Here is a 14,968-nt window from a genome sequence, read left to right on the forward strand (position 1 = left end):
TCTTACGTGTCATACCTGCACGTTACGAATTGTCACGCTGGTCCTCGAGCTCTTGTAAGTCTTCTGCGCAAAAAAGTATGGTTAGTCAATGCTCAAGAAGTATGTCGCCGAAGTGTTCGTTCGTACATGCTCTGCTTCCGTTGTCAGCCACAAATCTTGACGCAAATAATGGGGAACTTGCCATCAGACAGACTTCGAGCTCTCCGCCCATTCAATACTTGCGGCGTTGATTTTTGTGGACCAATTAGCTTAAGCTATCTTATTCGTGGGAAGCCACCGTACAAGTCGTACATGGCCTTGTTTGTGTGTTTTGCATCCAATGTGGTCCACTTAGAGTTAGTGCCTGACCTCACCACTGATGCCTTTTTATTGGCTTTTCAAAGGTTCGTGAGTTGCCTCGGGATCCCGAAGAAGGTGTGGTGCGACAACTCGACCAACTTCGTCGGCGCAGACCGCCACCTGAAAGAGTTCCGGGCCCGTCTGGGGGAGCAGGAGGACGGTCTGAAGGCATTCGCATCAAAAAAAGGATTCGAATTTGCGATCATACCTAATCGGCGGCCCGCTGTTGGCTCCACCAACGTCGTCGCTCCTGGACCACATCAGCCCAACCTGCTCGCGGCGATGGCGCAATGTCTTGTGTCACAAGCACAGGTTTTGGCAGCGATGGCCAAAGTGGAACCAGGAGGTCCCAAACGTGGACGTGGGAGCGCTCGTCGTCGTAGGAGAAGACAACATGCCGTCCCAGTAGTGGAGGATCGGGCGCGTGGTGGCGGTGCACGTCGGCGCTGATGGCAAGGTCCGAGTGGCGGACGTGAAGACAGCGGAGGGAACATACCGGCGAGCCAGCTATAGGTTGGCGCTTCGTAAAATAAACGTTAATAAAAACTATTATTAATTTTCAAAAGCCTTTGCGGATCCAAATGAGGCTATTCTTTTAAATACGTCGTACGTATAATAAATAAGTAAAAATAAGAAAATGTCAATTCCATCTAAGAATTTCCGTAACATAAAGTGTCTGTGAGGTAAGCTATTATAGACCCTTTATTAAAGATTTTGCATCGATTGCGAGACCCATAACACCATATCAAAAGGGGAAAATGGAAATGTTAGTAAGCTCAGATCTAGGAATGTTCAGGTGCAATTTCCCGAAGAGCAACAACGAGTTTTAGAGAAACTTCGTAATATCCTAGCATCTGAAGACGTCATCCTCGGCAATCCAGAATACAAAAAAACGCAGTATAGAAATCCAATCCGAACGAAAAACTCAAGAGGTGGATGGCACGCATCGATAAGACAGGCGCGGAAATTTTTTACAAGCCGAAGAGTCGGATTCGTGTGCCACGATACCAATTCCCACACTACCAAATCTACGGACAAACTTCTTGTGCAAAGACTCTTTACTAAAAGAACTTGCCAACACTATTATTCCTAATGGTGTAAATACCTTTTATTGTGATCTTCATTGGCATTAATTCAAAACGAAGTGGTTCAATGATTTCCGGTCACAAAGTTTTGGTAATGCAAGAAGAGGGTCACTGACATTTTTGCGCTTACCGCCGTGCATAGCAGAGGTCACAGGTCGGTTCAAAAAAACGTGAAACAGTTACTCTCCGAGTGCTACTTACCGATTGCAAATTTAGGGAGCGAAATCGTCGCTAATTGCAAAACATGCGCCAAAGCCGCTATGAAGCATTCTTATGTTAGCCATTAAGTTAAGTTCGTTTTGAATGTTCGTGCAATAAAAAGCACAAGCTCTCTTAAAATACAACTCCAGCAAACAGCCGATATATCTCTTTATTGCATTGAAACTAACTGAGTCTCTAGACCAACAGTATATGAAGGGCACTAAAGGCACTACGGCAAACCGGCTCCGACTCTCGAGTGAATGCAGCTAAGGACCTTCCTGCCGAAGGATAAATGGTTTAATTAATACAAATTCAGATATGAAAAAGAAAACATTAATAAGGATAAGAGCGCACTAGATCGCCTTAGTCAGACTTCTACAGAAGATCAATATGTCAAATTCGTTATCAACTACGAATTAAGGAAAAGCAACTTGAACATTTAAATAGTTATAAACACGGAAGGTACAATTTTGAATTTTACATTAGCATGAAGAACACGTTATAATTTCCAAGTAAAAATCTATTTTATTTTCATCTATTTCGGTAGTACAAAAGAAAAAGGATGAAAACTGATGAAAAAGAGAATTCTAAACTGGTAATCAATTAGAAAAAAAAAACAATCAATGACAAATTAGCAATCAGTGTAACGGATCGTTTGATTACATCCTACGAGGCACTCTCTGTCTGACATAGGTGCCCTGTGCGTGTGTGCCTCTTAGGATGCAGCCGTCAATCGAATAAATTTGTAGACAGAGTGTAGCAAGTACAATAGGGAATGATAAAAAGTATGAAAATAAATGCGGCAAGATCAAACGGAGAATTTAGGTGAAATTATTACCGTGATAATACGGTTCAGAAATACCACCGAGGTGATGTTTACTTAATGTGCCTAAAGAAAGAAGTTAGCAACTCATGATTTCATTCAGGTTATTTATACAATGTGTGCCTAAAACTCGGATAATACATATAAAGTTTAGTAAATTTGAATTTATTTATACTGAAATTCAAGATATTAGGGACTTCAAATAATGATCGCGAGTTAAAGGGGATTAAAGAGGTTCATTCTATGTGCTGACAAAGGGCTTCTTTCATATAGATTTGTGAGGTATTCTCGGCTATGCCGTCGACAGGCCTGTGGACTACGTTTGTTAAACGTAATATCTATATGAAAAGCTTCAGCTCGTCAGCAGTATATGTAATGCAAAGTATATTATATGTAAAAGGGTAAATTAAATTATTTTAAAGTCAAAATAAAAAAAAGGAATATAAAATAAGGTTATGGAATATTGTAGCGGCGTGTTTGGCCACAATATTCTCCGCCAGCACAGGTCTTGCAGGGAGTTACGCCGTGGCACGTGCTTTTCACGGATCTTTTAGTTCTGATGTACCGTGGCGGCGAGTTGCTGCCCACAACATTCGGTCACTCGCACCTCGGAGGCGTCTCTACAGTCGGTTGGCGCTGCAGAGCACCGATCAAGACCTGGTGGTGGCCACGATCTGTGACGTTAATGCTGCTGAACTTCTTCTAGTAAGCTGGTAGCCGGGTCGTGGCTCCAACTATTACTATCACAGTGATTGTCAAAAATGAAGCACATGATTAGAAAACGTGCCTTTATTCTTTGCCTATCAACTCAGAATTAATCAACATAAGAGAGAGAGAGAGAGAGAGAGAGAGAGACCTTAATCGTAACCCTAACTCGCACAGATCACGGCCGTCGGCCAGCGCCCGTCGTAAGACATCGTCTGTCTGTCGTCATGTTCTTAGCTCAGATCGTCGTTGCATTGTTGACTCCTCCCCTTTTTTTCAAAAATGGACGTCCTCGGCCAAAGTTAGCAAGGATTTCCGCCACCACTATCGAGGCTCTGCATCGCAGCCTGTAGGTTACCCAGATAAATCTTTAACTTTATTAATACGCAGAACGCGAAGCAGTTTAACGCTGCTGCAGCTGTCATTTGGTTGTAAGAAATTGCGACTCCGTTATATGCTGCACGCGATTTTCGTTTCGTAAAAAAGGAACAGGCTTAAATGGAAGTGCAGTCTGAGAGTTTCGTTGCGGTGGTGATCAAGCATGGATGATCGCTGAGTCACTGCGAATGGTTAATCGTAGCCTATGACGTGACAGCGTGTGATATCTGGCATTTGCGTCCGATTAGGAAAGATTCGTATTATATACCATACAAAAAAATATTAATTCTACAAAATTCAATAATTATTTTTTTAAAGCTAGAGTTTTCATCTTAGCCACATTAAGCAGCTGTCTAAGTTAGCCCTTGTGAAACCCTCTTTCAGCCTTTTGCCTTCTGACAAATTCTGCAATTTAGAACGATTTCGGCCGCTATTGTACCCATTTTTGGAAAATAATAGTAAAGCAGCACTTTTTTAATATTCTCTCGAGCAAATCTGTGAGCCCTGCTATGCTCCACAACTAGTATTTATTTTTTTGCTCGTCCGGTATGATAACGTCCGCCACCCAAGACTTGCAGTACCAAAACTTAGTGACCGGGAAGAACCAGACTATCTTGAATACGAGCCAATACTGGAAGCCTACAATGTATGGTATTCACGACGTTGAGTGTTACTACCTCCTTCACTAAGTCCACTAATGTCTCCCAATCAGAAAAATGAATTTGATGCCAAGTCTTTGTACCAAACACTATAAATAGTCGCTTATTTGACGTGGACACCTCCTCCAATATGATCTGGTTTTTAAAACAGTTAAATGGCTTTTCTGTGACCTCAATGACAAGAGTTGATGACACTTCACTGTGAATAGTGGCTCAATCTGACGCCGCTGAGCTAAACGCCCTCCACACAGTTTTCTTTCCCTGGCTTATACCTGACCTTTGCACCACTTTCTTCAATGCGGGCCTTCTAACGTTTGAGTTTTGAATTAAGATTCTTATCAGAGATCGCAAATATAAGGGGCTGACGGTCGGTAAATATGTGCTTTATAGAGGTGGTTACAAAAACTACCCAAGGCCCATACAATTGCTAGTACAATTGCTCCCTTTCGTTCGTAGCATAATTCAATTCCCTATATTTCAACGTTCTGGATATCATCGATATAGGCCTATTTCCCTGAGATAAGACCGCACCTATGCCAAAGGATGAAGCATCAGTTGTCAAATTAAATGGTCGCGGAAAATTTCGGTAAAGAAGTATAACGTCCTCTGAGGCAAGGATATTTCTATCAAAGCTCACCGAAATGCCTTTTGAACGGTATTTGCTGACCCTGCCACCTTCACTTATCAGTAACTCTGTCAGAGGGTCGCTATTGATGCGAAATTTTTGATGAAGCATTGATAGTAACTTGCTAAGCACAAGAGCGATCTCAGCTCGAACAAATTACTTGGCTGTTTAAACTCCTTGATGGCTTTTACCTTGTCCTGGCTTGTCCTAGTACCCTCCTTTGTGACAACAAAACCAAGGAAATCGACACTTTCTTTTAAAAAATGTGACTTTTCTCTGGACATTCGCATGTTGGCGTTCTGCAGACTCTTTAAAACCTCCGCGATATGCGCAACATGAGACTCTTCAGTTTCTTTCTATTTTCTCCCGTAGAACATCTATCTATCTATTGCCCTTTGCTTAAGCCATTCTTTAGTCCGAAAGGTAGTCGGCAGAACTCGTATTTGCCTCCCTTGAACGAAAAAGAAGTTTTCTCCCTATCCAATTCCGCAAAATCTATCTGGTGATATCCGGACTTAAGGTCGAGTGTAGTGAAAAATTTGGCCCTTTCCAGATTTGACAGTATCATATTTATACTCGGCATTGGTTATCTATCGGAAATAGTTTTCGAATTTAATTTCCTAAAATCGACTACTAAGCGTTTATTAGGCGATCCCGAGGCGTCGGTGCCTTTTTTACCTACAACCCATATGGGGTTATTGTAGGGAGACCGAGATGGTCGAATTATGCCATTTTTTAGTAAGTCTGTGATCTCCTGATTGACAAAATCGGCAGCACCCAACGGAAACAAGTCCAGCTTTGAATATACTGGCTCGTTATCCTCTGTCCGAATAGTCGCTACAACGTTTGTGTTGAACGGTAACTTCTTATTTGGGTCAGCAAAGGCCCCGGAGTATTTAGACATATCTTCTGAAAACCTTTCTGCACTGTTGGGGACACGACAATACCCTCAACCTTCGTAAAGTTAGCCTGAGCGCATTTTTGAAAGTGCAGATCCTCACGTCCCCCATTTAATCTAATGAAATTGTTTTTAAGATCAATGGTCGCCCCTACTTGTGCTAACAGGTCTAGGCAAATTATGCCGTCAAAAGTTTAAAGTCCGGCTAATAAGAAGAAGGGGCTTTCTACACCAAAAAGATAAAACAGGCATTTGTGTTCTATTTTTTCAAACCCATGAAGCGACTTGAGAGTAAATGGAGAATCAACGGGAATTGAAGTCGGCCACCCTATCTCACTCTTGATGTAGATTTTAGAGGTCCCTGTGTCTACTAGAAATCTTCATGATTCCCTGCTAATGTTCGTTGGATGAACGGAAGCAGGGAAGATCCCCTAAAAACTGGACGGCATCACTTTCATAGTATGCTTCTTCTTTACCATCTATGTCATCCACTGCATCACTAGCAATCTGATTATAATATTCCTCAGTTTGACCACCCTTATCTTCTTCGGACAGATGATTAACTCTTTGACGCGTAAAGTAAGACAATCTTTGAGAGTTCATCGGCTAATTGTGTGAAATCTGTTGCTGTGCATCCGAGTGCCTTTAGCGCGGAAGAACTCTGAGGGCGTTGAAAGTTTGCTGAATGATGGATTTTCGACGATGTTGGATCTACCTCCATCTTCTCTAATGGCCTATTATCGACAACGATTCGTTGAACTTGATCCCTGGTAAAATATAGATATTTCCACCCTTATTTATGTACCTGATCGTGGTTGGAATCGGATGTCCTTTGCAATGTACTACTTTGGGCCTATCTAAGCTGTTTCTACTCAACGGACCTGGCATACTGTTTGGCAAAGGCCTCTCATGGTTGCCTCTATTTCCTGAGCCATTGCCAAGGCTAATGGCAAGTCCCTAGGCTGAGCAGCCACCAGCACACCGGGTAAGTTTCTCTTCAGCCCGGAAATAAATACACGCAAGGCATCAGCCCTATACTTATCATTCATAGACCGGGCATGGTCAGTCTCATATGTCATATTTATCTTATTTGTAAGGAGCGTCAGCTTCATCTCAAGCTCCTCATAAAACTGAGTGATAGATATCTGTCCCTGCCTCAGTGTCGTAAGCTCTTGCTTGAGCAAGTACAATGGCAGTGACTTCCCCCAATTTCTCTTCAAACTCTTGTTTCTGCACCTGTAATGCAGCCGAAACCGCAGCATTTATGATTGCCTGCAGTTGTTGTGGATCCATGCTTTGTTCTTCCTGTACTATACGTTCGACGTCCTCTTCTGATATAGAGAGATTACTTAGCTCAACAACCAAGTCTTCGAACTCTGAATCGCTCATGCAATCGCTATTAAGACCAAACGCAAGCGAGCAAACAACACAAAAAAAGAAGTCTCTTTGGCTGTCAGCTCAGAACTAATTAACATAAAAGAGAGCTTAATCGTAACCCTAACTCGCACAGATCACGGCCGTCGGCCAGCGCCCGTCGTAGGACTTCGTGTGCCGTCCGTCGTCGTTTTCTTAGCTCAGATCGCCATTCCATTGCTAACTTATATTCAAAATAATCAAAATTAAAACAAAATTGGTTAAGAGTTGTTTTATACGAAAATTCCAAGTCGTTTGGAAACACATCAATGATGAATCTCAATAAATGTTGCTGGGGATGTCCAGCGGATTCTCAAAAAATAGACAGATCAGATGAGGCAACAATTTCGCCGGAAAAATCACACGCAATCGTCTCTCAATATAAACCTGTTGAGTTTTTCCATGCATGCGTAGGGTAGCAGAGGCTTTTGCTCCAAAACTGCGAGAATTATTGGTTTCTGGTTTATTCTGGTTTTCTGGTTGGTCATCCAGGCAATAAGGTTTTCATAAGAATTAATTAGAGCCCAAGGAGGGAGGCTTGATGCTGAAAAAACCCTACAGAAACAGGTTGAGGTAATATTCTTGTCACACACTCTTCACTAATTCTTACCCTAGCCAAGTAGGTACTCGGGGCTTCAACCACAACCCACAACTGAGGGGGAAGTTAAATACCCGAATACAAATGGATCAATTTAAATAATTTTAATTGGCGAGGTTATTTCCAGCTTAACACGTGTTTCTTTATAATTGTCGCCACGAGGTTACTTGGATAATAACTTAACTTTTGCACCGGTATTAAGGGAATGAGAACGGGATCAGCTGATTAGGATCGATAGATACCAAAAGATATATACTAGATAAGCCATTGGTCATGACTGCGTTTACTTTCCAATACCAAATATAATAATGAGCTATTCTCACCCTCTCACCACAGTTTTGATCTTTACCGTACGGGTAATGATAAAAGCTGAAAAATGGGTGATGCAAAAATTATTCCTACGAGTGCTAGTTTGGCGTTAGCATGGGAGCCTAAGTTACTGAGTTGAAAATTATTTTTTATAACTTCATCCCCAATATCACAAGTCCGCGATCTACTTCTCAAGTTATATGTTACGAATGTGATAAGGTAAGAAATTTAACAAACTATTAGTGTCTATGGTTTCAGGACTGTGGAACCCTTTTAAAGCCGAGACTTGTTGTGGGAGACGACGAATATCCCGTACCAAGTTTTCCGGCGATGGATTGCACTTTTGGCCTGTATGTGTTAATTAGGCCGCAGACCTTTATTTTGTCGGAAGAACGAATTACACACATCTCCTCAGGGAACGGAATAAACTCATCTTCATCGCTGTCTATAATCTCTTCCTCAACCTAAAAGCATTTACAGACAGTCGGACATTAGGTCTGGACCGGGAGCTCCAGCAAAATTCCTCATGCCTATAAACTGGGAGTGGGGACTTGTAAGAGCTCATGTTTCAACTTGGGTTGTAAATTGCAATTTACTTCTGTGGTTATATCTCATCGAACGATTCAGTGGTACCTTGTTTTCGACGCCGTAATTCATTCTTGATGTCACACTTAGTTCGTTGGTCTTGGTACCTATCTTTCAGGCGATCGCACAAACTAAACCAATTCATCATATCTGAGCTCCGATGCACCCGCCAACAAAACGTCAATGCTGATCCCGAAAATAGGAGATTATCAAACTGAAACAACAGATCGAAGTTTGGCAAGGATTTACAGGGGTTTAAAGAGGTTTACTCTGTGTGCTGACAATAGGCTTCTTTCATATAGATTTGTGAGGTATTCTCGGCTATGCCGTACTTACGACCAGGTTCTCTGATTTCGACAGGCCTATGGACGACGTTTTGACCTTGCAGATAATGGTTAAATGTAATATGTATATGAAAAGTTTCAGCTCGTCAGCAGCACATGTAATGCAAAAGTATATTATAAGTGAAAGGGTAAATTAAATTATTTCAAAGTAAAAATAAAAAAAGGTATATATTCAAAATAATTAAAATTAATACAAAATTGGTTTAGAGTTGGTTTATACGAAAATTGCAAGTCGTTTAGAAACACATCAAATGGGTTTGAATAAGTGCTGATGAATCTCAATAAATGTTGCTGAGGATGGCCAGTGGATTCTTAAAAAATAGACAGATCAGGTGAGGCAACAAGAACGATTTTTTTTGGTTTTCTGGTTGGTCATCCAATGAGGCAATGAGGTTTTCCATAAGCATTAATTAGAACCCAATGAGGGAGGCTTGATGCTCGAGAGACCCTACAGAAACAGGTTGAGGTTATATTCTTGTCACACACCGAAATGCCTTTTGCAGTGTATTTGCTTACCCTGCCACCTTCACTCTTCAGTAACTCTGTCAGAGGGTCGCTATTGATGCGAAATTTTTGATGAAGCATTGATAGTAACTTGCTAAGCACAAGAGCGATCTCGGCTCGAACAAATTACTTGGCTGTTTAAACTCCTTGATGGCTTTTACCTTGTCCTGGCTTGTCCTAGTACCCTCCTTTGTGACAACAAAACCAAGGAAATCGACACTTTCTTTTAAAAAAATGTGACTTTTCTCTGGACATTCGCAAGTTGGCGTTCTGCAGACTCTTTAAAACCTCCGCGATATGCGCAACATGAGACTCTTCAGTTTCTTCCTATTTTCTCCCGTAGAACATCTATCTATCTATTGCCCTTTGCTTAAGCCATTCTTTAGTCCGAAAGGTAGTCGGCAGAACTCGTATTTGCTTCCGTTGAACGAAAAAGAAGTTTTCTCCCTATCCAATTCCGCAAAATCTATCTGGTGATCCGGTAATGAAAATGAAAAATTTGGCCCTTTCCAGATTCGACAGTATCATATTTATACTCGGCATTGGGTATCTATCTATTGGAAATAGTTTTCGAATTTAATTTCCTAAAATCGACTACTAAGCGTTTGTTTTCGACGCCGTAATGCATTCTTGATGTCACACTTAGTTCGTTGATCTTGGTACCTATCTTTCAGGCGATCGCACAAACTAAACCAATTCATCATATCTGAGCTCCGATGCACCCGCCAACAAAACGTCAATGCTAATCCCGAAAATAGGAGATTATCCAACTTTAACAACAGATCGAAGTTTGCATTTAGGCACTGCGTTGTCAAGCAGCTAACCCGATATATGAAATCTTCGATAACCCGATATATGAAATCTTCGATAGGAATGTCAGTACAAGAGCCGCTAAATTTAAGATGATAATTGGAAATTTCACTCGAAACCCTATCTCATCTTTCTGTTGAATAGTCATTTACACTCTGACGTCTCGAATTATTGTCTCTGAAGTTGCTCTCTGTTGTCTCTGAATTTGCTAAAGATTCACCAATTTGATCTGTAATCGTTGCCAAAAAGCTCGCCCTATGGTTTCCAAATGATCGAGCTATTATTTGTTGAACTCGCTCTTCGGACAATCCTTGCGGACCTTCAGCTATACTCTGACGACTTGGCTTCTGCCTTATTGTTGTATTTGGGGCTGACCTTGGGAGATTAGAAGGGTTTTGTACATTCCGTGAAATATTCCTGGTTGGTGGTCGAGTTCTAGGTTCGGTACCTGTTCTTGAACTACCCGCCGTTGCACTTGGCACTTGCAAAATCTGAACCCTTGCTTCTATGGGTAGTGGTTTAGACTCTTGACTTAATACTGCCTCCCGAGTACAATTCTGTCAGCACAATGGACAGGTCTCGTTAGTTTCTAACCAAGTTAATACACACGCTTTGTGAAACTGGTGTCTGCATGGGGTTGTTATAAGTACGGCGGTATTTTTAGCCTCATTACAAATAGTACAGAAAAATGGTTCATTGGCTGATACCAATGAAACGAGTTTTTCAACACTACGCCATATTTTGAGAATTGATTTCATTATTCTATTTGATTTATTATTATTATTTATTGATCTTTTTATTTTATTTCTTTTTATATATCTCTTTGTTGTTTTTGTTGTTTTCCCTTTAAGAAATTAGTTGCCTTAATTAGTCGGAGAATTTTTTTGTTTGTTGATATCTGCATGCCTGGTGTTCTGTCACTGTCATACATATAAACAGCTTTTGAATTCAACTTCCTGTATATGAGGATCATGCATAAAAATTAAGAGCATGAACGATTCTTAATTTTACAACGATTCAATGAGGTATTTAAAATTAAATTAGGTGGTGTGATCTTCGTCCTTTTGACAGAGCCGAATTCCTAAGAAATTCAACTTTAAATATCTGTAGAAATAACGTTTCACACAGTCTATTTTCTGGTTGCTTTTTTTAATTTTACAATTCAGAGGCTTAATTATGAAATTCAGAAACTGAGAAAAATGTTTGGTTGGATCTTTGATAACGGGGGAAAAAAGATAGTTGGGAAATATATTTTAAAGCTTGACCTTAGGCCAATAAATAATATTTAGCCCTATTTTTTTTATGTGTTCCTTCTATTTTTTTTAAACCTAGTCGAACCTCACGTTGGGTGCCAACTCTGTAACGGGTCATTTGATTACATCCTTCGAGGCACTCTCTGGCTAACATAGGTGTCCAGCTAAGCTCAGGGATAAGGGGGTTGTTCTTGTGCCTCTTAGGATGCAGCCGTCACTCGAATAATTTGTAGATAGAAGGTAGCAAGAACAATAGTTCAGAAATACCACCGAAGTGATGTGTACTTAAAGTGCCTACAGAAATAAGTTAGCAACTCATGATTTCATTCAGGTTATTTATAAATTGTGTACCTAAAACTAGGGTGACACATATAAAGTTTAGTAAATTTGTATTTATTTATATCGAAATTCAAGATTTTAGGGACTTCAAATAATGATCGCGAGTTACAGTGGTTTAAAGAGGTTTACTCTGTGTGCTGACAATAGGCTTTTTTCATATAGAATTGTGAGGTATTCTCGGCTATGCCGTACTTACGACCAGGTTCTCCGATTTCGACAGGCCTATGGACGACGTTTTGACCTTGCAGATAATGGTTAAATGTAATATGTATATGAAAAGTTTCAGCTCGTCAGCAGCACATGTAATGCAAAAGTATATTATAAGTGAAAGGGTAAATTAAATTATTTCAAAGTAAAAATAAAAAAAGGTATATATTCAAAATAATTAAAATTAATACAAAATTGGTTTAGAGTTGGTTTATACGAAAATTGCAAGTCGTTTAGAAACACATCAAATGGGTTTGAATAAGTGCTGATGAATCTCAATAAATGTTGCTGGGGATGGCCAGTGGATTCTTAAAAAATAGACAGATCAGGTGAGGCAACAAGAACGATTTTTTTTGGTTTTCTGGTTGGTCATCCAATGAGGCAATGAGTTTTTCCATAAGAATTAATTAGAACCCAAGGAGGGAGGCTTGATGCTCGAGAGACCCTACAGAAACAGGTTGAGGTTATATCTTGTCACACAGAGATATATACTAGATGAGCCATTGCTCATGACTGCGTTTATTTCCAATACTAAATATAATAATGAACTATTCTAACCCCACAAGCTACAACCCGAAATCCATCACTCAACCATCTCCAAATTTGGAGTCGACGAGTCCTCGCTAGCATCGGATAAGTCGGTTAATAAAGTTGCCGAGATTCTATAACCACCATTTCGAAGGAGAGTGCTCTATGCGTGCAGCTATTTCAACAGCAATACGGCTGGAATTTGGCCATAATTGGGTTCTGCTTCCTGCCAAAACTTGTTTTAATGTTGTAGAAATTTTATATGATCGGCTAAATTAGCATCTAAAATCGCGGATATTGCAAGAGCGTTGGGCGTACCGTAGCTTTAAGTTTCAGTTTGTGTCAGAGTCTCAAGCAATAAAGAGCACTTTAAATCAAATCTCCGGCATAGCCGTTAAATAGTAAATTCATTTTATTGAATTGTTCACCGCGCCTCAAGGGCCGTGATAACGGAGCAAGTGCTCCCACCGTAATTCCCGTCATAAAAGGAATTTCCTCGGCAACCGCCAGGGACCCAAACATCGCTCACTGCCTACAAGGGGAAGCAACCCCCTCGGCAACCGCCAGGGACAACTACCCCATAATCTCTCTAGCATCTGCGACACCACTGACTGCAGCGAGGGATAACCGATTATAATATAATATACCACACCATATCTTTATTGACTGGCGCCCAACGTAAACATTATGTAAGTAAGCACTTCTTTTATCTACATAAATACCCTCTATGTCTGCATGAATTTTTTTTATATAAAAAAAGGAAGACGAGGATAGTGAAATATTGTTCCTTACACTGACACCTACAAATGTGCAGCCCCTTTTACCTTTTCAATTTAATTAATTTCCATTAAGTGGCTGACGGTTTAGCGTTGACATTTCTTATCTTATTATAAAATTTATAAACCATTTTTATAAACTAATTACTTCCCAATATTGTTTGCATTTCTTTTTTGTGTGAATAAATAAATAAATATTACTACATATGTAACACAACAAGTGCGGAATAAAAATTCTTAACCAAGACGAAAAAATCGCTGGCAAAAAGTTTAAATTTCTGTCCGAAATAATTTATATAATCGCGTGTATTTAATTCAGCTTTTATATGTCTCTTTTGTTGCACAAGAATTCTTGGTATTAGATGCGCAGTTTTGGTTATTTATTTTTTTTCTTCTCCGTTTTGTTTCCCCACTCCGTTTTCAGAAATACGGTACGGCCGCAAATGCCATGTATGCCACTTTGTTGCTTTTATTTTTATTTGTTTGTCATAAGCGGATGCTCAGTCCCCGCGCACCCCTCACCTTACCGTTACCTGACACAGCAATAGCGCAATTTGACGAGCCCGACACATAACTAAAGCGGCAGCTCAGCCCCCGCGGCCCCCTTACCAGCCCAATTGCCTCTGTCGGCATAAATTTCATGCATAAATTTATTTTAACGGGCGGTTTTATAGCTACAGCTCCACATGAGCAATCCCTTTCAACAATATAGGAACACAAGACAACTCTCTAGTGATTCTGAGTCCGAGACCGAAGGGCCAGTAGGACAAAGACAAAAAACAGCACCCAAAGGCGCAAGAATACCGACAGACTTCTGCGCAGGCAAATGCACAGACAAACGCTGGCAATAATCCGTACTACGCCAAGCAACACAAGGCGCAGGTACAATCTGCCCCACCAAGTCGAGGCACCCCTGAACCCATGGACATCGACCCATCGCTGTCCAAGATGCTTAAGCCATCCCAAGCCCCGGCATACCAAAACAGGAAGCTGGCTGAGTCCGATCGATCTGCTCCACACAAAAGGCAGAGGCTTAATCACGTCGCGCAGGGCGCGAGCGAAACCGGGATCAAATATACTGCCGCAACGCGTCTCAAGAAATTGACGACGGTGCTGTTAAAGATTACGATTCGGACGTCATACATTTTTTAGGGGAAAGTCCCTGCTACCCGTCATCAGACGAAGAGTAGCAGGTGTAGAAATGAAGCCTTTAATAGACACGGGCGCGTAAAAAAATTTCATCCGTCCATACGAAGGGTTGAAAGGCGTCCGCCCAGTAGATTCGCCATTTTCAGTACATTCCATCCATGGCGTTACCACGATAGCAAAAAAAATGCTTCATATTCCTGTTCAACTTGAAGGCTATGTTCTTCATCTTACCAGATTTGTCCTTCTTTGAAGCCATCATCGGCCTTGATCTATTAAAACAAGCAGGAGCATCACTTGACCTAGCTTCCGGCCACCTCAAATGGGGCTCCGAGATGAAAAAGCTAGAATTCCAATCATGCCCCGACGTAAATGTCACTGAGGTGGACTCCTCCAGCGCACCACCTTTAGTCAGAAAAGCATTTTCAAAAATGCTAAGCGAC

At 40.9% G+C, this 14,968-nt stretch overlaps 1 long non-coding RNA gene across 1 annotated transcript; it reads right to left on the reverse strand.

Annotated features, from left to right (window-relative positions):
- Positions 1 to 7,343: 7,343 nt before the first annotated feature.
- On the reverse strand, positions 7,344 to 8,026 carry LOC108113099. The gene is made up of 2 exons (XR_001772698.2): positions 7,737 to 8,026; positions 7,344 to 7,681 (listed from the first exon to the last, which is right to left on the reverse strand). It is a non-coding gene; the product is annotated as an uncharacterized LOC108113099 (long non-coding RNA).
- Between the last annotated feature and the right edge of the window lie 6,942 nt (positions 8,027 to 14,968).

Source organism: Drosophila eugracilis, unplaced genomic scaffold (assembly GCF_018153835.1).
Source record: "Drosophila eugracilis isolate 14026-0451.02 unplaced genomic scaffold, ASM1815383v1 contig_175, whole genome shotgun sequence".
Lineage (NCBI taxonomy): Eukaryota > Metazoa > Arthropoda > Insecta > Diptera > Drosophilidae > Drosophila > Drosophila eugracilis.